Genomic DNA, 15,007 nt, shown 5'->3' on the forward strand with positions numbered 1-15,007 from the left:
GTGTCCTGTGCATTGTAGTATCTGAATACTTACCCAACTGGAATGGCTTGACTCATGCAATATTTTCATTGAAACAACTGGCAAAATTGTCAAAACTTCCTCCTTCTTCTCTAGACACATTCTACAGCTTGATTCATCCAAAATAAATAAATAAATAAATTGGCATCTTATCTAACTGTGTGTGGCCTTGAAGATTTTGGTGTGGTGATTAAGCAGACAAATAAGAGCAATAATTGTCTGAATCATGTAAGGTTTGATATGGTTTTGTAAAATGACAGGTGCTTTTCTTTTGGTTCCAATCCAGAAAGTTTTCATGTGTTTCATTAAGATTATTGATTTGTTTTCCTTAGTCACAAAAAACCCACACAAATATTTGGCAGTGCTGAGTCCTTTCTTCAGAATTCCATGCTGAAGTGATTTGTAGTGAAGTTTATGAAAAATGGCATTCTTTTAGATAGATGAAGATTCATTTGTTTCCATACTCCCAGCTTTTTTCTTCAGTCTGTACAATTTCCAGCTGCCTCAGGGGTTGAATGATAAAGTAGGTGATCCTTCTCAGTTATTTTCAATGCTTGTATATGACACATTGTTTATGATGTTTTCATGGTATTTAGAAGGTCATAAACTATCAAAAGCCACAGTGAAATTTCACTGTAAAATAATTCATGACAGAACAAAGCTTTTAGAGGATACTCAATTATAAATTAGATAAAAATGGTAAGACTTATATTGAACTATACTTCTTGTAATCATGTTTGGCATTGAATTTATTTTAAATCTTTATTGCCTTAGTAAAGGCTTATAGCAAGAATAGGTTTCCTTGAGTTGTCTGAATACTAAGGCACAGTAAGGAAGAAATTATTTTTAATCTGTCTCAGTTTTAAGAGGGCTTTTCAAATCAAATAATTTAGCAAATGGTGATGCTTGCATCACCTGATGTTGAATAAGAAGCATATCAGACACTTTTTTGTAATTTACAAATACAATATATTTCAGAATTGTCAGGGTTCTTCAGTGAAGGCAAGATTCCATGGCCCACCTTTTGGTCCAGAAAGTAAGAGGATTGTCTTGGTTAAAAATAAACAATTGTCTATGATAAAACATATGGAATGTATTTAGTGATTCTACTACAGTGTCTTGAAGAGACACGCTTCTGCATGTCAACTGCAGCCAGTCAAAATCCAACAGATAATCAAATTCATCATGAATGGATGTCATTATTGCCTACTTGTAGGTTAGTTTTTTATTTGTAATGAATTACAATTCAGTGAAAACTGACATGTTTGCTGACAGGTGGAATCTGAACATGGAAATATTTTGTGCCTTTAATAAGCTCAGCTGAGCTATTGACAAAACCTTATGAGAAGACTAATGTAATTTTAGTCTTAAAATTTTAATGTAATTTTTACAGAAATATTTTTCCTTAATTTGCATATATAATTTTGCAAGCTGATTATTGATGACACAAACATGATAGTTGGTGAAAAAAAAAAAAAGATCTTAAAGAAATCTGAGCCTCTTGAATTACATTATTAAATTAGGAAAAAAAAATAGGAAAAATATTTATTTTTTTCTTTAGAACAAAAAATGAGAAGCTCCTTTGTTCGTGAAAAGCTTGTATACAGAATATAAGACTTCCTTGTGATTTTTTTTAGTGAGAAAGACTACATATACATTGTACTTCAATCCTTTGCTTATTTTGATAAAAAAAAAATAAAGCAGCAAAACACAAACAGAAATGAAAATAACAATACTAACACCTCTTTCACTAATTTAGTTTGTCATTTAACCTAGAAAGTTTAATTTCCAGTTTTGTTATAGAATTTATTTCTAGAAATTATAGCGTTCTTTTACTCAATCCCAAGCATAATTTCCTCCCCAAAACACCAAAGCAGGCTAAGCAATGAATGCAATAAAGCAAAAGTGTTTTTTTGTTTGTTTGTTTGTTTGTTTTTTGTTTTGTTTTGTTTTGAGTTTTGGCTGTTCAAAGCAGGAAAGAATAGAGAAACTGAAACAATCACAACTTATAGCCTGAAAAAGCACTCAGAGCACAGCACTGAAATATAGTTTAATTACATATATTCAAAGCTGAGGGCAGATGGAACTGTAAGCCAAAGGACTATGCTTCATGTTTTGATAATCCTATATGTGAAGAAACAAGACTTTGTACATTTTCTGTAAATGAAAAGGATCATGTAAACCCACCATCTGTTCCCCTTTTCCTCTGGAATAATATTCACATCTGCAACATTACCTAGCTTGTTGAGTCAAGAGGAGTAACGCCAGTGGTAAACATGATGGGAAAGGAGAACATAAATTCTGAGACATGGTTCAAGACTTTTCAAATGAACCACCAGTCTGAAGTCAAGTTTTCAAAACAGCTTGCTGGAAGAGCAAGTCAACAGTCTGCAGCATACCTCAGCTGTGTCCTCAGCTGTTTTTTGAGGACTGTCATAATGTAAAAACTATACACTTCAAAACTATATGCTTCATTGCTAGACACCAAAATTATTCATGTTTCTTGGAACACAGTGCTTTGTCATAGTGTCTAGTCTTTACTAAAATGTCTTTACTTTTCAAATAAAATAATTAATTTTTTGATTTTGAGACTTTAATGAATGACAATCAGAAACAGCATCAGCTCTGTTGATCAGCTCTCTTCTTCCAATGAAATTTTGTTAGATGAGTGCATGGCAGAAGCATGATATAACCAAAAAAGAGAGGCCTCCATATGTAGCTAACCAGACTCCGGAGATTCTCTTCAGGCTAATTACTTGAGGAGCAGAATGGATTTATTCTTTGCTTTTAATGCCTAAAGGGATTTCTGTACATTTTTTCTGCATACAATATGCAGAGAGGCATAAGAGGCATACATTCCTTGTATGTACGAGGCATAAGAATGATTAAGTGAATCTTCAGTGTACAACTTTTAAATAATAATTGAACCAATTTAGAAAGAGATCTAAAATTAAGTCAATATGATAAAATGTTAGGTAGACAGTTAAAATATTTTGGTATAGTATGCAGAAGTTTGACCTCCTTTCTCAAGGCTCAAATGAAACATTTGGAAGACTAGGTGGAAAGAATCTGTGTACAGAAATCAAGAGGCTGATACATCACTTCTGACTTATTGCTCTATTCTCTTTTATTCCTTTGGATAGTTTACTAATAATGTTACTTTTTTGACAATCAAGCAACTATTCTTTTGTTCCTTCGGGCAGAATTTTAACAAGGTTATTTATAATCAGTAGATTATAATCACTTTTACTGGCTACAGAGAAAGAATAGTAATCTCCAAGCTGTAACAACTGAAAATATCACTCCTTCATTTGCTAGTGGTTGAGATCTCATGTACAAGGTCTCATATTCAGTTTCAGCAGACAAAACCACAATAAAAAGGAAAATTGCAGTGTATTCCAAGTCCTGAATTTGCTACAGTGATTCAGTCTAAATATTTTCATGATTTTTCTGCTGTTAACTTGATTTATTTTTCTTCCTCATATTTCTCTTTTTGCTGCATTTTCATTTTATCGTTATTATTAATATTTTTAGGAAAAAGTCATTTTTATACCCCTGTTGAAATTGGACTATTGGTCTGATTGTGATTACTGAACTCCTAATATGTGAATCTTACTTCTTTCTAATACCTTGAGAGCTCAAAGTAGAAGCACCTCCACAGTCACTCATTATTCTTAGTCTGTGGTCTTTTGAGGCAAAGAAAATAATGATGCTTTGCTTTAGAGAGGTTTGATTTGGAGTGAAGCTTAGAGCATGTCTATGCCTCTATGCTATTATCCTGAAGATTAATAGACAGCAGAAAACTCCTAGCTAAAAGTATACTCAATACTGTCCCAGATTCTAACGTATTCACTGAAACAGAATGTTTAAGTTCCTTGTGTGGGTTCCACCTGCAGTGCTCATTTCCATATAAAATAACTGACTTATTAAAAAGTTCTGTTCACCACAAGATAATGTGGAATAATCCCATGACTTCCTTTGCATCAGATAGCACTTGTCTTGATTGCTGCAGAACAGCTTTTTCCCCTTTAAAAAGGAAAACCTCAGGCTGAAAAAGAGTAGCTAGCATACCAGTAAGTGCAGTAATAAGTTTAGGCTGGTGGCAGTGGCCTTGAGAAACATAGTCGCATTTGTAGGATCAATGTCTTCATTACTTTCAACCTGTACAACATAACAACAATACAATACATTCTCTTCATGACCTTTCAATTATTGATATGTCTGTTGTACCTTTTTAAAAATGAAGCTCATAAGCACTTTTGATCTTCATAATAAAAATTAAGAGTTTTCATGACTAGCCAAAATAGTTGCATGATTTTACCAGCTAGTGTCATCTTGGGTTGACAAAGAAACAGTCTTGATATTGCAATTTTTCAGAATGTTTCTTGCTTTTTGTCCTTTTCAACATGCTCAATGTGTGAGTCAGTATTGTTATGTTCCGTATTCTCTGTTGGAAAATGGACAAAGAGATGTGAGAGCTGAGAGAAATAAGAGTAGATGTAACCTTCACTGAGTTCATTGGAGTGAAGAATTTGTGATTTTTTTTGTCTTATCTTACCTACATTGACTATTTATCCAGTCAATATTAAAAAGACATAAAGAAGGGTAATTGGATAAAAACACACAAAAATATCATTATAGTTAAATAATAAAAAAGTGTGCTTTAATACTGACCAAAATATTTCAAAAATTATTTATTTCTGTATTGAAGCAGAAATAATATGTCCAGAGTACAACGAACACTGCAATCTGAACTATGTATAGTTCAAATCATCAATTATCCAATGAAACTATTAACTCTATTATTAATTTAATCTTAGAGAATTGAAGATAACTACTTGTCATCTAATTGTCATATTTTTCCACACAACTAATATGCAAAAGAACTCATAAAGTAAGTATTGTTGAATTTTCTGCTCCTTTTTGTTAGACTTGCAAGAAACAAAATATTCTGTGTGGTTACTGAATATAAATGAACTTAATAGATATTTAGAAAAATAAATTTAAAGTTTAAGCATCTTTCATTTATTTTTCAACAAAGTTGCCATGAAAGTATCTATGAGTACAAACTGTGCTAGATAAAAGCGTAAACAAAAGTTGTGTCCTTTGCAGTAACAGAAATACAGTTTTGGTTATAATTTGAACCCCTTCTACAGGAAAGCTGATTATTCTGCTGATGTAGCTTAAAACTTTTATTTGGAATGGCCAAGATAAAAGAGGAAAAGAAGTCTTGTATAGTTTTTGTCCATGCTTCTAAAACAAATCTAAAAGGTACTTTCTATGAATATTTACTTATGAACTAGTAATTACCACAGAGACAAAATTGTCTAGACTTTTTTGCCATCAATAAACAGCATAGCTGTACATGAGCCAGTCAAGATTAAAACAAACTTAATTGCATGTTTGGACATTTTTTCCTAATAATGAGCATGAATATCCACAGATTTCTCATGTTGAAACAATGAGAACTTTACAAGAGGTGGAGTAGATCCAGCAACAATGGGAGTAAGAAGCTGTTTTAGTACATTCTCATCTTGAAACTATATATATATATATATATTTGTGCCCTCTTCAGGGAGATACAGAAATGTAAGTTAATAGAACTTATCTTCCAGAATGCTTAGCCTGCTGATGAAGAACATGACAATGTATGAAGTGTATATATATACTCACATATTTATATATGCATATAAATATGGACACTTGTACATATAAATCTAAAATAAATATATATATATATTATATATATATATATATATATATAAATCTATATAGATACTTGAACAGAAAGAAATTATAGTCCTTTAGCTTGACCTCTATGTTTCAGGAATGAACAGAATTTTTCATGGAATTTTTACTTCTGCAGAATACTCTATAACTTGTTGCTGGCAACAGGTATATCAGTTATGTTTGAAAGGCATAAGTGGTAAGTCTGGGAGGCAGAATGCAAACTATTTGACTTTAAGTGAAGGCAATTCTTGTTTTCATATACTGGAACTGGAATACAGAAATTCATTCTTTCTGCAGTCTGTTATGCTTTCCATCATCATATATACACTTGAGAAAAGTATGCATTTAAAAATGAATCATGTATAGAAGGGAAAACAAACAAACAAACAAACAAAAAAAAAACAAACAGATTTTCTCACAATAGAACAGAATGATAATAGAAGAAAAATTATATTTGATAAAATTCATGTTTTCATTTCAAGGAAAAGCAACAGAGCATAACCTGAAGCATTTATGACTCAAATATTTGTTTTGGCAGAAGCATCAGTTCATTTTGACTTATATCAGTATCACAGAACTTTAAATATTTGATGTATAAGGAATTAATTTGTTCCCCACCCAGAGAATGTTTTTAAAACATCTGATGTGATAGAAAATAAAGCTTTAGGTAAGGACAAAAATTAATATGAAGGTCTAATATATTTCTACAATGACTTACTACACTATGACAATACATCTTCCACAGATCTTCCACAATTTTGCAGAATGTGGCACAAAAAAATGCAATGCTTTGAAATTATGAAGATTTTCTCAGATCATTCTCAGATTTTCTCAGATCATCGAGTAGATAGGCTAGAACAGAAAAGAAAAAAAAAAAAAAAAAAAAGAAAAGGTCAGAAGAGAATACATTATAATTTATTTTTGTAGGGCACCTCTCATATTGAAGTACCTTGAAGTGCTTTACAAAGTAATGAGTTAACTACTTGTAGCAAAGCAACCATTATGAAAGGAGTAGGTATTATGTGCCAGCATTTCTAACAGGTCCCTACAAGCCTTCTGATTATCAAGTGTAGTTCTTAGGCTATGTTTTTTGTACCTGGGAGTAATTGCACTTGGAAAGTTGCAGGTGCAAGTAACTCAAAAACAAAATGAAACAAACAAAACAAAAACAAAAATACCAAACCCAACATACATTATTTCATTATTTTTTGTTTCTTTCTGTTTCTGTAAATGTATCTGTTTCTACAAATTTGCAAAAGCACAAGCTTAGCATTAGATCTAAGCAGTTTAACTATTCGATTTTGTGCTTAAGTAGAGGAAGGAAGACTAAAATTAAGGGCATTTGTGAGGTGAAAAAAATGTATTAACCAGAGGGAGGATAGGATTAAGTCTTAAAATTCAATTTGAAATAATAAGAGACTGAGGAAGTACTGGAAGAAGGTAAAAAGTTTAATCTCCTCCAGTTTGCATTTCAAACTTATGCTCAGAGAATGTTGAAAGTCACAGAAGGGATACTGAGGTTCTTGTTCAGGTTTTGATTGATAAGATTGTCATGATTAAGTATTCTTCATGACACCAAGCTGTGTGGTGCAGTTGGCATGTTGGAGGGAAGGGGGACCCTCCATACAGAGGGACCTAGACAGGCTTGAGAGGTCGGCCTGTGGAAACCTCATCAGGTTCAACAAGGCCAAGTGTGAGGTCCTGCACCAGGGACAGGGCAATCCCAAGCACAAATACAGGCTGGGCAGAGAATGGATTGAGACCAGCCCCGAGGAGAAACACCTGGGGGTGCTGGTTTATGAGAAGCTCAACTTGAGCCAGCAATGTGCATGTGCAGCCCAGAAAGCCAACCATATCCCGGGCAGCATCAAAAGAAGTGTGGCCAGCAGGTTGAGGGAAGTGATTGTCCCTCTCTACTCTGTTCTTGTGAGACCCCTCCTGGAGTACTGCATTCAGCCCCCAGCACATGAAGCACGTGGATGTATTAGACCAAGCCCACAGTTGGGCCACAGAGATGATCAAGGGGCTGGAGCATCTCTCCTATGAAGACAAGCTGAGAAAGTTGTGGTTGTTCAGCCCGGAGAAGAGAAAGCTCCTGGGAGTACCAGAAAGTACCTGTATCCAGAGTTTAGCAGACCTTAAAATATTCACTCAGAATAACTTCCCTAGGGAAATTTCACTATATCTGTACACAGTAAGTTTTGGATATTAACTAGAGAGACTCATCAAAGAGAGAAAACAATATAACAATCAACTGACATACATTAGCATTTAAAATATTACCTCTAGTATAACCGTTTAAGATGACCAAATGGTTCAGGGAGGTCAGCACATAATATTCGCTAGATACAGTATATTCTAAATGTAAAAGAGAATGATTATATGTGGCCTAACATCTAAAATTAAAGATGAAATATTGTTATACACTTGTAACTGTTAACACAAGCATAGAGACAAAGACAGGATTCTCAGGTTTTAGATATACTGCTTTTAAATACATGTTAATCTTATCTCAAGATGCATTTCTAAAAAATTTGTGATTTCTGTAGGATTTATATACTTGTCACTGTAGTTTTTGTGATAGATTTTACATTTAACTTGAAGTATTACAGAAAAATATTTAATGAAGTTGCCCATCCATATACTACTATCTTAAGTTTTATAACGTTAAGAAGCTTAGTTAAGCACTTCATATTCTTGTGAAATGCTGTTACTTCCACATGCACTTTTACCCTTATCAAATATTAGCAGTGACATCTCCCTTTTAGTGAAATGAAACCACCATGAATTAAATTGCTCAGTAGTAGTCTAGGACTTCAACATGTGAAAATGGAAACTGCAGTGAGCACAATAAATTTAAGGTGATTGACCTTAAAAAGGTAGAAGAATACAGGGAAATTATAATGGGGAAGAGAGAACATAGGAAAGAGGAAAAAAAAACAAACAAACAAAACACAGGTTTTCTCATGGAAGCATATATATAATGATTTTTATCACTACCCTATTACTAATGATTCTTTCTTTTCAGTTTACTTCTCTAGAGCTAAATGTCATCATAAGTGTCACCAGATTTGATAACTCTAGAGACTAAGGTGTACAGAGGTTGATGGTGTTATTATGAATGCCAGGATGGTATGAATATGGAACCACAGGCTTTCTAATTCTTCAGGAACTTAGTGAGAAGCCAAAAAGTGTTTTCTGCATATATTCTTTCTTCAAGCATTCACTAGAATATACTTTTAAGCTTTTGGTAGAAATTGTATGCTGGTTCTAGAAATCTATGAGACATGTAAAACAATAATAGAAAAAAAAAAATCATTCTGTTAGTAAATACCCCATTTTGACTAATTTTTATAGAACTATTTCTATTGATTGGTGGTTTCATTTACCTTGAAAAGTCACTTCCAAGTCTAAAATAACTTGTGAAAACAGTTAAACTTCTCCAGTAGATTTTTCTAGTCCTGCAGACATTTATACTTTATGCCATTCCTGTAATTTTCTGCTTTTATTCTCATCCATTACTTTATTCTTATTTTTCTAGTTAAGCTGCAAAATAACCATTTCCATCCTATTTAATTGTTACTGTTGTTCAGAAAGATACATGAATATCTAATTGTTTTTGTATATTACAAAATACCACAAGGATTTGTATTACCAAACGTAACGTTTCATATTCTTTCTATTTTAACAGTTCTGAATCTCTGACTGCTGAGTGATTTTATATTTGCAACTACTGTGTGGATAACAGCTTAATAACATGCTTAAGTAGTGCAAAAAGGCCAAATACACCAATAAATAGGCAATATAATTACCCTAACAATTAAAATACATTAGTTTTCACATCATCTGTGTTCCTGAAGTGCTAAGCTCTTCCAATGGCTCAGTGAAGCAACTGCTTCATTATACTGACTAGCAGAACTCTGGAACAGATTCTTGAAGTGAGAGTAGAGATTTGGAGATTGCTTTGCAGATTTAGAGCTGTATATACAAGAACATTCTAATGTCATTTATTATATTAATTAAACAGTAGTGATCAAAATTCAACACATTTTCTGAAGAACAATGAATGATGGAAAGAATTAATGGTCCAAGGTGAATGTGAAACCTATTAATGCCAAATGGTCATTAATTCTTTAAGAAATGTTCCAGTACAAGACGCTTGTGACTTTCACGAAGTAAATACAAGGTCTGAAAAGAATTGGAAGTGTTCTCCCTCCTTCTTTTCTGTTATGATTTCTAGTACATCATAAGATGGTATTAAATTTATATTTCGTTTCTTCTAGGTTTCTTCTAATTTCTTCTAATTAAATTAAAATTTTAAGGAGGGGATGTTTTATGCACCATTTTATACATATAAACTAAGATTTTACTGTACTGTATGCCTGTCTTTCATGATGGAGAAAATAAATCCTATAATGAAATCAGAACATTCTTGAAAGTGAGCAATTATAGCACGTGAGAATAAGAGAGAACGAAGGAGAAATAAAATGAAATAGGAAATTCCACATTTTAAAATATTGTCATATAGTTTCAAAGCAGAAATGAAAAAAAGTGAGAAGGAAAAAAAAAAAAGGACATAATGAAAATGGGCAAGAATTTTTAGTGACTTCAGTAAGCCTCTATAGAATTATATCTACTGACATTAATAAATTATTCAGAAAAAACTAATGAAATCCAAGATAAAATATTATAATGTACTGAAAATGAAATAACCAAGGATTCATGAAGAATTCATTAAAATGAAAAAAGAAATTAAATATAATTCTGTTCTGTGTCAGAAGCAGTGGAAGAAAGATTCTATTCCATATGCTGTATCTAGTAGTGGGACCTTACCATGCAGTTGAAAGCATTTTGTGAGACTGAAATACATAGGAGACAGAAAGCAAGCATCTGCAAAACATATTATCAGTAAAAATAGAAGTAAAATACACAAAGTTTAAGTTCTCTGACTCACACTTATTTTCTGCTTCAGGTGCAAATAATTGTCCACAGGCAGGGTTTTTATCCCCTTCCTAATTCTCAAAACAAGCAATGCAGAAAATGGAGGAAAGGGAAGAAACCCTTAGTACTTCATTGAAAAATAGAACAAACTCCAGTGAATTACTGTTTTTTCTGTATACATGGACAAGGAGTAAATTAAGAACAGTTGAAAAAAGCAGAGCATTGTACATGTCTACATCAAAGATATAAGTGGTCACTTAAGCATAGTAATCTTCTGCTACTAGGCAGTACAAGATCACTTCTTTACTTAGACTACTCCTGAAGGAATGAAGGTATATTCTACTTCTTATTTAAGTGTAGAATTAATGTGACAGCTTACTTCTATGTAGCTTGAATTCTTCTGATATAGTGTTCATGTTCATCCATGTTATTTCATCTTCCTGTCATTGTCACATTTGGAAGAAATAAAGAAACATCTTAAGTTGGTAGTTTTACATATGCTTATATTTTTTTTCCACAAGTCAAAAGCCAGGTAAGGCAAAATAAAAGTGCTGTTAGTTTAGGATAAGATTCTTTCTTCAAAATTTAAAATAGCACATGCTTTGAAGTGCTATTATTTTGTTGTTGTTGTTGTTTATTTAATCTGGCAGTACCCAGATCATATAAACAAGAAAATACATGCAGTTTATTTTACAGAAGTAGGAAGCTTTTGTCTTTTTAAATGAAACACAAATGAAGTGCTTTTAAATAGAAATTATTTTCTGATAAGGGGTTACAAGATAGTAGTAATTCTGCTGTGAAATAGATTATTGTTAGGTTATCATTTACACTGTTCATACGCTGTTCAATTTTAGTTATCTGAATGTAATGTATTGAATATTGAGGATCACATTTTCTTTATTTACCTCTGAGATAAGTTGCAAGTGAAAGTGTTCAGAAACTATTTAATGGAATGATTCATTCTGATAGAAAATACTTTCTGCTCTAATTCTTTTGGAAGAATGTGCCCATTTTGGTATAATTCTGATAGAAAACTGTTTGCTGCTTAGTTTTGTCTAGGCTATTTTCTCAGCAGGAAGGATCATATGCTTGGCAGGTAGGATGTTGAGAACCTAGAAACTCATTACAGTGCACTGTAACATGTTGACTATATAGAAGAAATGCTGAGAGAGTGATTGTGCAGCTGTGTAACTATACCTTGTAATCTAATGATTTTGTGATCTCCTCTCCTCCTACTCTTCAAGCATTGTGCACACAACCTAGACTAACCTCCCAGTAAAACTGTAGGATTTCAAGTTGCTTGTATTAAGGCTGCTTTTACTTCCCCAAATGTTCATTTTCCTTACCAGCCTGCCAGGTGGTTTTGTCCGTATCTCTTAGAGCAGCCAGGTAGCCAGCATGTCACTCGGTCCCACCATTCCATGGTTCTGATAATCAAAAGAATCCCTAGGAAAGATTAGCAAGATAATAATTTGAGAAACATACCAGTACATTCCACTTTTCAGTGCTAAATATAGAAATACAATTTATATACATATATATTTTATTTTTGAAAATAAAAAACAAATTTCTTACAAAAGAAGATGTTTAAATTCCCTATCAGGACAGAATCTGATACACGGTTTGATATTGTAATGAAAAATATTTATTCACTAATGATATTTTCTCTTATGGTGAAATGTGATGATGTAAGGAGAAACAGTCCATAATTTGATTTATACATATACATATACACCACCTATGGACATATACATGCATAAATTTATATATGTAACTAGAGCAGAGCTCAGCATAAAACTTGAAAGAAGTGTAGTAAATTTAACAAATTTAGTTAAAATCATCATCAGTCAATGACTGAATCCTCCCTCTTAATGATTAGCAGATTTTATTCTTACAGTATTGTGTGGGAAGGAGAAGCAATAATCTTCTTTTATAAAATAGGAAGCAGAAGCAAATGGCCAACTAAAATAATACATTTTCACTTTCTCTGGAACTAAGGCAGCAATTTAGCAGCCTTATTCCACAAGTGCAGGAGTAAAATTGAGTTATCTCAGTCTAGCAAATTGTCATATATCATCTGAGTTATGATAACTTTCCAGGAGCAAACTGTCAGCCATCTGTATGGGCAAAGTAATAGAATCTACCTTAACCTAGAAAGAAAGGAGGTTACACTAATTTTGCATTACTAAACACATGCTATGGGCTAAAAGCACATATGTGAACACTTATACTAGCAGTTATGCAGAGAATTATTTCAGCTGAAGACTTTTTGACTTGGTATATACAGGCTCAAGCCAGTGATTCACAGATGTCCAATGTCATCATCCAGGCAAGAAGAGTTCAACAGGCAGCAATATATTTACCAAAGGAGTAATATTCTTTTACTTTTATTTTGTATATCCATAATTTCTTTCCCTGTGTATGACTTGAAGAAGTTTGTTTTCTAAAAAAGTTTAGGATTCACAAGTTAAATAACGTTGTGTGTAAATCCCCTCTGGGTCCGGTTCTAGCAAATGTGCTCAAATTATGCCCAATCCACAGTAAAACCACCTGAGTTACGCCCAAAGCAGAGCAACATGATCACTTGAATTCAAAAACACACTGCTGGAACCCCATCTTCTATGACAATGGACTAGGAATTTCCCACGACATAGGCTGATGAGTTCAAAACTTCACAGCTCTGTCCCTCCAAGGTAGTGCCACCATTAAGTCTTCCATTTTTGAACTGAGAATCTTTGCAGCTTGAGAGTAAGCAGCAGAGAGCCTGAGTTTATAGATTGCTTATTGCAAAGTTTCAGTGACAAAAAAGATGAAATATTCCTGGGTTTCTTTAGGCAGTGAGTTCAATGCAGGGCACAAGATGCAGAACCTGAATTCTGTACTGTTGTGAAAGTCTTAATTTTTCCTTCCTGGTTTGGCTCTATGTTGTTCACAGTCTCATCAGTACCACCAAGACTTCCCTCCAGCTCACTGTCCACAGCAGGTATTTTTTACCTATACTAATCTCTGACTGCATGGGTCACAGTGCAAGCCTCAAGCTTCAAGGTATATTTGAAATTGATAAAGAGATTCTCCACTTTCCAAAAGGATAATTTAAAGACTTCAGTCAAGGATGAAGTTTCTGTCTCTGAATACCAGCCTCAAAGTTTTACCTAACTTAGGTAGGTACAACTTAAAAGCCTCAAAGTTTTACCTAACTTAGGTAGGTACAACTTAAAAAAAAAAAAAAAAAAAAAAAAAAAAAAAAGACAAGATTTCAAAAATTGCCTTTTTTTTTCTTTCTTTCTCCTGATTGCATTAGGTATCACATCATAAAAAACTGTTGCAAACCCATTTCTCAAAGAACTAACTTTTAGTAAGTGCCACAAATAACTGAGATGTCTAACCTATGCTTAATATGACTCAAAGAGCATATTGGATCTTCCACACGCTCTTAAGTAACAAGATACATAATGAATGTATATACCTGCCCTCTATAAATTAGCCATGTTTTACTCCTACACTGGCATTGAAGAGTTCAAGGTCTGTTTTTACATAATATATGAATTTATTTCCTTCTTTCTATCTTTTTCTTTTCTGCCTTTTTTCCTTCTCTTCAAGGAAATCTTCAATTTTCTTCATTAAAGGAGGTATTAAGCAGGCGATCAGGCCCAGTCAGCATGGGTTTATGAAAGGCAGGTCCTGCTTGACAAACCCGATCTCCTTCTATGACAAAGTGACGCACTTGGTGGATGAGGGAAAGGCTGTGGATGTGGTCTACCTTGACTTCAGTAAGGCCTTTGACACTGTTCTGCACAACATTCTCCTCAAGAAACTGGCTGCTCTTGGCTTAGACTGGCGTATACTTCGTTGGGTTAAAAACTGTCTGGATAGCTGGGCCCAAAGAGTCATGGTGAATGGAGTCAAATTCAGCTGGAGGCCAGTCACTAGTGGCATCCCCCAGGGCTCAGTACTGGGGCCAGTCCTCTTCAGTATCTTTATCAATGGTCTAGATGAAGGGATTGAGCGCACCCTCAGGAAGTTCACAGATGACACCAAGTTAGGTGCGTGTGTCGATCTGCTTGAGGGTAGGAAGGCTCTGCAGGAGGATCTAGATAGGCTGGACCAATGGGCAGAGGTCAACTGTATGAAGTTCAACAAGGCCAAGTGCCAGGTCCTGCACCTGGGGCACAATAACCCCAAGCAGAGCTACAGGTTGGGAGATGAGTGGTTGGAAAGCTGCCTGGCAGAAAAGGACCTGGGAGTATTGGTTGATAGTCAGCTGAATATGAGCCAGCAGTGTGCTCAGGTGGCCAAGAAGGCCAACAGTGTCCTGGCT

This window comes from Aythya ferina, assembly GCF_964211825.1.
Source record: "Aythya ferina genome assembly, chromosome: 4".
Lineage (NCBI taxonomy): Eukaryota > Metazoa > Chordata > Aves > Anseriformes > Anatidae > Aythya > Aythya ferina.